The sequence below is a fragment of the Borostomias antarcticus genome, assembly GCF_949987555.1.
Source record: "Borostomias antarcticus genome assembly, chromosome: 22".
Lineage (NCBI taxonomy): Eukaryota > Metazoa > Chordata > Actinopteri > Stomiiformes > Stomiidae > Borostomias > Borostomias antarcticus.
The window spans coordinates 18,412,152-18,420,912 of NC_140255.1; positions in this window are offsets into that span (position 1 = coordinate 18,412,152).

Genomic DNA, 8,761 nt, shown 5'->3' on the forward strand with positions numbered 1-8,761 from the left:
CCCCCTCTGCCCCCCCTTAACCAGCACCATACCCCCTTAACCAGCACCCTACCCTCTCTGCCCCCCCTTAACCAGCACCATACCCCCTCTGCCCCCCCTTAACCAGCACCATACCCCCTCTGCCCCCCCCTTAACCACCACCACACCCTCTCTGTCCCCCCTTAACCAGCACCATACCCCCTCTGCCCCCCCTTAACCAGCACCATACCCCCTTAACCAGCACCATACCCCCTCTGCCCCCCCTTAACCAGCACCATACCCTCTCTGCCCCCCCCTTAACCAGCATCGCACCGCTAATACAGTCACGTCTCTATCAGGTCTAACAGCCCAGCCATTCCAGCCTGGCATGCCAGGGCTACACACACACATACACAGACACACACACACACACACACACACACACACACACACACACACACACAGGGAGAGGACTGTACAACTGTTAACAGATAAGGGAAAAGTCTGGTGCACTCTGACAACTTTATCTCAGGGAGAGAGTGGAGAGGGAGAGAGGGAGAGAGAGGGAGGTTAGTGTGTGTGTGTGTGTGTGTGTGTGTGTGTGTGTGTGTGTGTGTGTGTGTGTGTGTGTGTGTGTGTGTGTGTGTGTGTGTGTACTCCAGGGAACAGCGCAGCCAGCTGTCGCGCTGTATGTAAACAACGCTTAATGTGTTTTTACTCTGTTCGCCAACACGTGCGGGTGTGCGTCGGAGACATAATGAACGCCGTCTTCAGCGCGATCGCTTATCTCCCACAGACCTGTCCTGTCAGCAGGGAGACACATCTCTAGGGAGCCTCTTGGTCCGGTCGTTCAAATGCTCAGGGCAGCATTTCTAGCAGACATGGGTCGAAATATTTATTTGAAATCATTTCAATTACTGTACCTGTATTTGATTGTTATTGTCTGGCATTCTGGAACCAATAGGCAATTCCCCAAATTCACAGATTTCAAATAACATTTCGACCCATATCTGATTGCTAGCACACGGATAGGCTTTCAAAGCTTTGATTAAGGGAACCGGGAGCTCGGTGCAGACAGTTATTGACGACGTTGACCCGTTCGGTGGGGTAGGACTGGGACTGGACACAGCAGCGCATCCATAGACGATGAATCCACTTCAGATGACGATAGGTATCGACCGTTCTCTCCTCCTGCCTGACTGTCATCCCAACCCCCGACTCCAAAACCTTCAGCCCATCATTTACCTCAGATAGGTGACATTGATCTGTTTTGGTGATGGAAAAACAACAGGGTTTGTGTGGCTCTCTGGTTATAGTGATCGATATTGTGTGTGGAGTTGACATGTAGAGACTGGGGGTAGAAATAAACATGTATGTTGTGTGATTGTAGCTGTCCATGCTTTTCCCCGTTCCGTTTTCAACATGCTTATAGGAGTGTTTTGAGTTGGTATAACTTAAATTCTATGTAGAAAACAAAATGCACATATGCCCACACACACGCGCACACACACGTGCACACACACACACACACACACACACACACACACACACACACAAACACTCCCTTTCTCTCACACACACATACATGCACAAACCCACAGGAAACACACACACACACACACACCTGTGAGTGGCGCCTCCCGTGTTGAATTCCAGCGCACCTGTGTAAGGTACATGTCTAAGCGCTCGCAGGAGCAGACAGCTGCGCGGGGCCTCGGCAGCGCAACTATTATGGTCTGTCATCCGCGGGGAAGTCCCCATGACGACTCGCCCGGGCCGCTTCAAAGAGAGGATCCGTTTTCCACCGTCTGCGCTCCGAGGCCCCCGGGGCGCGGCGAGCCATCATCCGCTGGGCGGCTGGAGGGGGGGGGGAGCGGATGAGCCCCGCCGGGCTGCTGCTGTCTAGACGGAGCAGAGCTACTGAGATACCGCGCGGAAGTGAGATCACAGCACGCTGCTGTCGGGCCACCGGCGCTTCAGGTGACACATTGCTGGAGAGCGTGACCTCAGAGGATGGGAGCAGCGCATCAGACAGACTATACGCTGCAGTAACCAAGATGTGTCACTCCCTCCGGCTAAGCAAACACAGAGGTTTTTTCTTTTGTGTATTGACATGTGAGAGCCCTGCTTGATTAGGACACATACAGTATCAGCCTGGATCTACTGTACAAACTACAGTATACTAGCTAATGGAACTACTGTAATTTATGTAATTTACTCTCAGGAATAAATAAGCACTATCTACAGTAATACCTACATACCTACATACCTAACTACCTTCTGACTTCTGTCAATCACCCATACAGATATGTTGGAAACACAGCATAACTTAGAATCCAAGATAAAAATGTCTTCTGATAATTTCTCATTGTTATGGCACAGATGCTACTCTACTTGACCCGTGGTGTTAAAGCATTTTTCTCTTTCTCACAGCGTCTCGCGGCCTCGGGGGTGAGATTACGAGCGCTTTCACAACTCAGGTTTTACATCCTGGACGGAGAGCAGGCTGGGAGACGACACGGCAGGCCGTCCCCAGGGAGACAGAGGGCCATTGTGCCGGACTACAGAGTGACAAAGCAGACCTCTCCCATTGGCCTGTTAGGTCACCTGGATGGAATGTGTGTCTTGGCCTCACTCCTCTGGGTGCAGGATGAAACCCTTTACGCATATGCACACACACACACAGGTGTGTACTCACACACACACACACACACACACACGTACACACACAGGTGTGCACTCACACACACACAGACACGCGCACACACACACACACACACACACACACACACACACACACACACATCACACACACACATCACACACACAAAGCCGTCTGTCATTAGAGAGAAGAACCAAAACACAAAAGAGACTCATGAGCCTGAACCTGATGCCTGGTTCTTCCAGAGGACGCGGCTGGAGAGGTCTGTCTGCTACCTGTCTGTCTGCTACCTGTCTGTCTGCTACCTGTCTGCTCTGTAGGAGAGGTCTGTCTGCTACCTGTCTGTCCTGTAGGAGAGGTCTGTCTGCTACCTGTCTGTCTGCTACCTGTCTGCTCTGTAGGAGAGGTCTGTCTGCTACCTGTCTGTCTGCTACCTGTCTGTCTGCTACCTGACTGCTCTGTAGGAGAGGTCTGTCTGCTACCTGTCTGTCTGCTACCTGTCTGCTCTGTAGGAGAGGTCTGTCTGCTACCTGTCTGTCTGCTACCTGTCTGTCCTGTAGGAGAGGTCTGTCTGCTACCTGTCTGTCTGCTACCTGTCTGTCCTGTAGGAGAGGTCTGTCTGCTACCTGTCTGTCCTGTAGGAGAGGTCTGTCTGCTACCTGTCTGTCTGCTACCTGTCTGTTCTGTAGGAGAGGTCTGTCTCTGTCTCTGTGAGCATTTTGGGCCCACTTCTTTTTCTTTTATATGTAAACAATATATGTGATCATTTAAATCATCCTCGGTATCATATGTACGCCGATGATACTGTTGTGCTCTCTTGTGCTCCTTCTCTTAAGGTTACTGTCTCCAATTTACAGTCTGATTCTGTCTCCTTGCAGAATGCTCTCATTGACCATAAACTATTGTTGAATGGAAGCAAAACAAAGGCTATGGTATTTTCTCCAAATAGGACAGCTGCCTCTCCCCCTTCTATTTCTACCCTTGAAGGCTTCTATTGAGTTTATTGATACATACAAATACCTCGGCATCTGGCTGGACAAGAGTCTAGATTTTAAATATCATATCAATGTCTTAACCAAAAAACGAACATTTACAGTTGGTTTCTTTTATAGGGTAAAATAATGCTTTTCTCCTGTTTCCCGTAAACAACTGGCTATTTTTTTGTCACAATTAGATTATGGTGACATAGTTTATAGATTTGCTTGTCCCACTGCCCTAGCCAAACTTGATCCACTTTATCATGCTGCTCTGAGATTTATTACAAGTTCAACATACAGGACACATCATTGTATACTTTATTTTCTAGTTGGTTGGTCTTCACTTGCGCTGGTATGTTTTTGTGTATAAGGCTGTTCTTGGCAAGCTTCCGTCGTATGTTTGTTCCAAGTTTGAACAAATTCAGAACGCCCTCCACCTCAGATCCAACGCTTGGGTGCGGTTTAAAGTGTCGCCCGTAAGGATAGAGGCAAGTAAACGACGCCTGTTTGATTGTGGCCCCTGGTCTTGGAACGACCTGCAGACCCATCTTAAACTGGCCTCTCTTATATCCTTGCAGTTTTAAATAAAACATATCAGAAATCCTTGACACCTGCTGCTCCTGCTTTGATGTGGAGCACTTTTTCATTCTGACCCCTGGGCTTTTTCAAAGTTACATTTTGTTATGGTTTTATTGTGTCTACATTTTGGGTGGTTGGTTTATATAGTTGTTTGGGTGGTTAGTTTATATAGTTGTTTGGGTGGTTGGTTTATATAGTTGTTTGGGTGGTTGGTTTATATAGTTGTTTGGGTGGTTGGTTTATATAGTTGTTTGGGTGGTTGGTTTATATAGTTGTACTGGTGGTTGGTTTATATAGTTTTTCGGGTGGTTGGTTTATATAGTTGTTTGGGTGGTTGGTTTATATAGTTGTTGGGTGGTTGGTTTATATAGTTGTTTGGGTGGTTGGTTTATATAGTTGTTTGGGTGGTTGGTTTATATAGTTGTTTGGGTGGTTGGTTTATATAGTTGTACTGGTGGTTGGTTTATATAGTTATTTGGGTAGTTGGTTTATATAGTTGTTTGGGTGGTTGGTTTATATAGTTGTTTGGGTGGTTGGTTTATATAGTTGTTTGGGTGGTTGGTTTATATAGTTGTACTGGTGGTTGGTTTATATAGTTGTTTGGGTGGTGGGTTTATATAGTTGTTTGGGTGGTTGGTTTATATAGTTGTTGGGTGGTTGGTTTATATAGTTGTTTGGGTGGTTGGTTTATATAGTTGTACTGGTGGTTGGTTTATATAGTTGTTTGCGTGGTTGGTTTATATAGTTGTTTGGGTGGTTGGTTTATATAGTTGTTTGGGTGGTTGGTTTATATAGTTCTTTGGGTGGTTGGTTTATATAGTTGTTTGGGTGGTTGGTTTATATAGTTGTACTGGTGGTTGGTTTATATAGTTGTACTGGTGGTTGGTTTATATAGTTGTTTGGGTGGTTGGTTTATATAGTTGTACTGGTGGTTGGTTTATATAGTTGTACTGGTGGTTGGTTTATATAGTTGTTTGGGTGGTTGGTTTATATAGTTGTTTGGGTGGTTGGTTTATATAGTTGTTTGGGTGGTTGGTTTATATAGTTGTACTGGTGGTTGGTTTATATAGTTGTTTGGGTGGTTGGTTTATATAGTTGTTTGGGTGGTTGGTTTATATCGTTGTTTGGGTGGTTGGTTTATATAGTTGTACTGGTGGTTGGTTTATATAGTTGTTTGGGTGGTTGGTTTATATAGTTGTTTGGGTGGTTGGTTTATATAGTTGTTGGGTGGTTGGTTTATATAGTTGTTGGGTGGTTGGTTTATATAGTTGTTTGGGTGGTTGGTTTATATAGTTGTTGGGTGGTTGGTTTATATAGTTGTTTGGGTGGTTGGTTTATATAGTTGTTTGGGTGGTTGGTTTATATAGTTGTTTGTGTGGTTGGTTTATATAGTTGTACTGGTGGTTGGTTTATATAGTTGTTTGGGTGGTTGGTTTATATAGTTGTTGGGTGGTTGGTTTATATAGTTGTTGGGTGGTTGGTTTATATAGTTGTTTGGGTGGTTGGTTTATATAGTTGTTTGGGTGGTTGGTTTATATAGTTGTTTGGGTGGTTGGTTTATATAGTTGTTTGGGTGGTTGGTTTATATAGTTGTTTGGGTGGTTGGTTTATATAGTTGTTTGGGTGGTTGGTTTATATAGTTGTTTGGGTGGTTGGTTTATATAGTTATTTGGGTAGTTGGTTTATATAGTTGTTTGGGTGGTTGGTTTATATAGTTGTTTGGGTGGTTGGTTTATATAGTTGTTTGGGTGGTTGGTTTATATAGTTGTTTGGGTGGTTGGTTTATATAGTTGTTTGGGTGGTTGGTTTATATAGTTATTTGGGTAGTTGGTTTATATAGTTGTTTGGGTGGTTGGTTTATATAGTTGTTTGGGTGGTTGGTTTATATAGTTGTTTGGGTGGTTGGTTTATATAGTTGTTTGGGTGGTTGGTTTATATAGTTGTACTGGTGGTTGGTTTATATAGTTGTTTGGGTGGTTGGTTTATATAGTTGTTTGGGTGGTTGGTTTATATAGTTGTTTGGGTGGTTGGTTTATATAGTTGTACTGGTGGTTGGTTTATATAGTTGTTTGGGTGGTTGGTTTATATAGTTGTTTGGGTGGTTGGTTTATATAGTTGTTGGGTGGTTGGTTTATATAGTTGTTTGGGTGGTTGGTTTATATAGTTGTTGGGTGGTTGGTTTATATAGTTGTTTGGGTGGTTGGTTTATATAGTTGTTTGGGTGGTTGGTTTATATAGTTGTTGGGTGGTTGGTTTATATAGTTGTTTGGGTGGTTGGTTTATATAGTTGTTTGGGTGGTTGGTTTATATAGTTGTTTGGGTGGTTGGTTTATATAGTTGTTTGGGTGGTTGGTTTATATAGTTGTTTGGGTGGTTGGTTTATATAGTTGTTGGGTGGTTGGTTTATATAGTTGTTTGGGTGGTTGGTTTATATAGTTGTTTGGGTGGTTGGTTTATATAGTTGTTTGGGTGGTTGGTTTATATAGTTGTTTGGGTGGTTGGTTTATATAGTTGTACTGGTGGTTGGTTTATATAGTTGTTTGGGTGGTTGGTTTATATAGTTGTTTGGGTGGTTGGTTTATATAGTTGTTTGGGTGGTTGGTTTATATAGTTGTTTGGGTGGTTGGTTCATATAGTTGTTTGGGTGGTTGGTTTATATAGTTGTACTGGTGGTTGGTTTATATAGTTGTTTGGGTGGTTGGTTTATATAGTTGTTTGGGTGGTTGGTTTATATAGTTGTTTGGGTGGTTGGTTTATATAGTTGTTTGGGTGGTTGGTTTATATAGTTGTTTGGGTGGTTGGTTTATATAGTTGTTTGGGTGGTTGGTTTATATAGTTGTTTGGGTGGTTGGTTTATATAGTTGTACTGGTGGTTGGTTTATATAGTTGTTTGGGTGGTTGGTTTATATAGTTGTTTGGGTGGTTGGTAGCCCACTGACAGTTTGTAATTGTGTACTGTGTTCTGTCTATTTGTATTGTATGTTTGTAAGTCATGTATGTAGGACGTGAATTGTGCTCAGCCTTCTTGGCCAGATCACCCTTGAAAAAGAGACCTCGAACTCAATGGGTTTTTACATTTCTGGTTAAATAAAGATTTGATTGATTGATTGATTGATTGATTGTCTGCTACCTGTCTGCTCTGTAGGTCTGTCTGTTCTGTCTGTCTGCTACCCGTCTGTTCTGTCTGTCTGCTACCTGTCTGTTCTGTAGGTCTGTCTGTTCTGTCTGTCTGCTACCCGTCTGTTCTGTCTGTCTGCTACCTGTCTGTTCTGTAGGTCTGTCTGTTCTGTCTGTCTGCTACCCGTCTGTTCTGTCTGTCTGCTACACGTCTGTTCTGTAGGAGAGAGAGATGGTTGGACAGAACAGAGAGGTGATTGGACAGAACAGAGAGGTGGTGGACAGAGCAAATAGGTGATTGGACAGAGTAAAGAGGTGGTTGGATACATCAGAGAGGTGGTTGGACAGAACAGAGGGTTGATTGGACAGAACAGAGATGTGATTGGACAGAACAGAGAGGTGATCGGACAGAACAGAGAGGTGATTGGACAGAACAGAGAGGTGATTGGACAGAACAGAGAGGTGATTGGACAGAACAGAGAGGTGATTGGACAGAACAGAGAGGTGGTGGACAGAACAGAGAGGTGGTGGACATAGCAAATAGGTGATTGGACAGGGTAAAGAGGTGGTTGGATACATCAGAGAGGTGGTTGGACAGAACAGAGGGTTGATTGGACCGAGCAGAGAGGTGATTGGACAGAACAGAGAGGTGGTTGGACAGAACAGAGAGGTGATTGGACAGAACAGAGAGGTAATTGGACAGGCCTATGAGTTTCCCACTCTCACACTAAACAAACAAACAAACAACAACAAGTAACAACAACAAACAACAAAGTAAACAAACATCCCTCTCCCACCCCTAGTCTCCCCAGGCACCAAAATCAAATAAAAGCTGTATCCTGCAATTCTCCATTTTCTGTTTACTTCTCAGTGCCTCAGTTGGCTGTTCACAACATTCAGATTTTATCCGCAAGTCAATGATGTATGTATGCAGCCACTGGACCATGGTGGCCGGAAAACAACAAACAAACAAAATAACAAAAACAGACCGCATTCTGTAGCTTCTCTACAGCCATTGTTCCTGTCATCAGCCAAAGCGAGATTACAGACGATAACACCATCATCATACCAGCCAGTCAGTGTTTTGGAGTGTGTGTGTGTGTGTGTGTGTGTGTGTGTGTGTGTGTGTGTGTGTGTGTGTGTGTGTGTGTGTGTGTGTGCGTGCGTGCGTGTGTGAAAAAGCCATGCTTGCGCCAGGCTGTGAGCCTGTAACTGCAGGGCAGAGTAGTGTGGTTAGCAGGGTAAGTATAGGGCAGGACTGTAGTGTGTATTATCACATGGGTGTAGCAGCGCAGAAACGCTTTCAAACAGGGACCAAGACGTCAAGCGCACGAGCATGTCTGCACACGAACGCTCCACGCAATGCGCAGGAAGCTAGGGAGCAATAAAGACAAAGTTTATAACTCTTAAATGAGTATATTAGACAGGGATATCGATGAAGAGATGGATGCATGAATGGATGGATGGA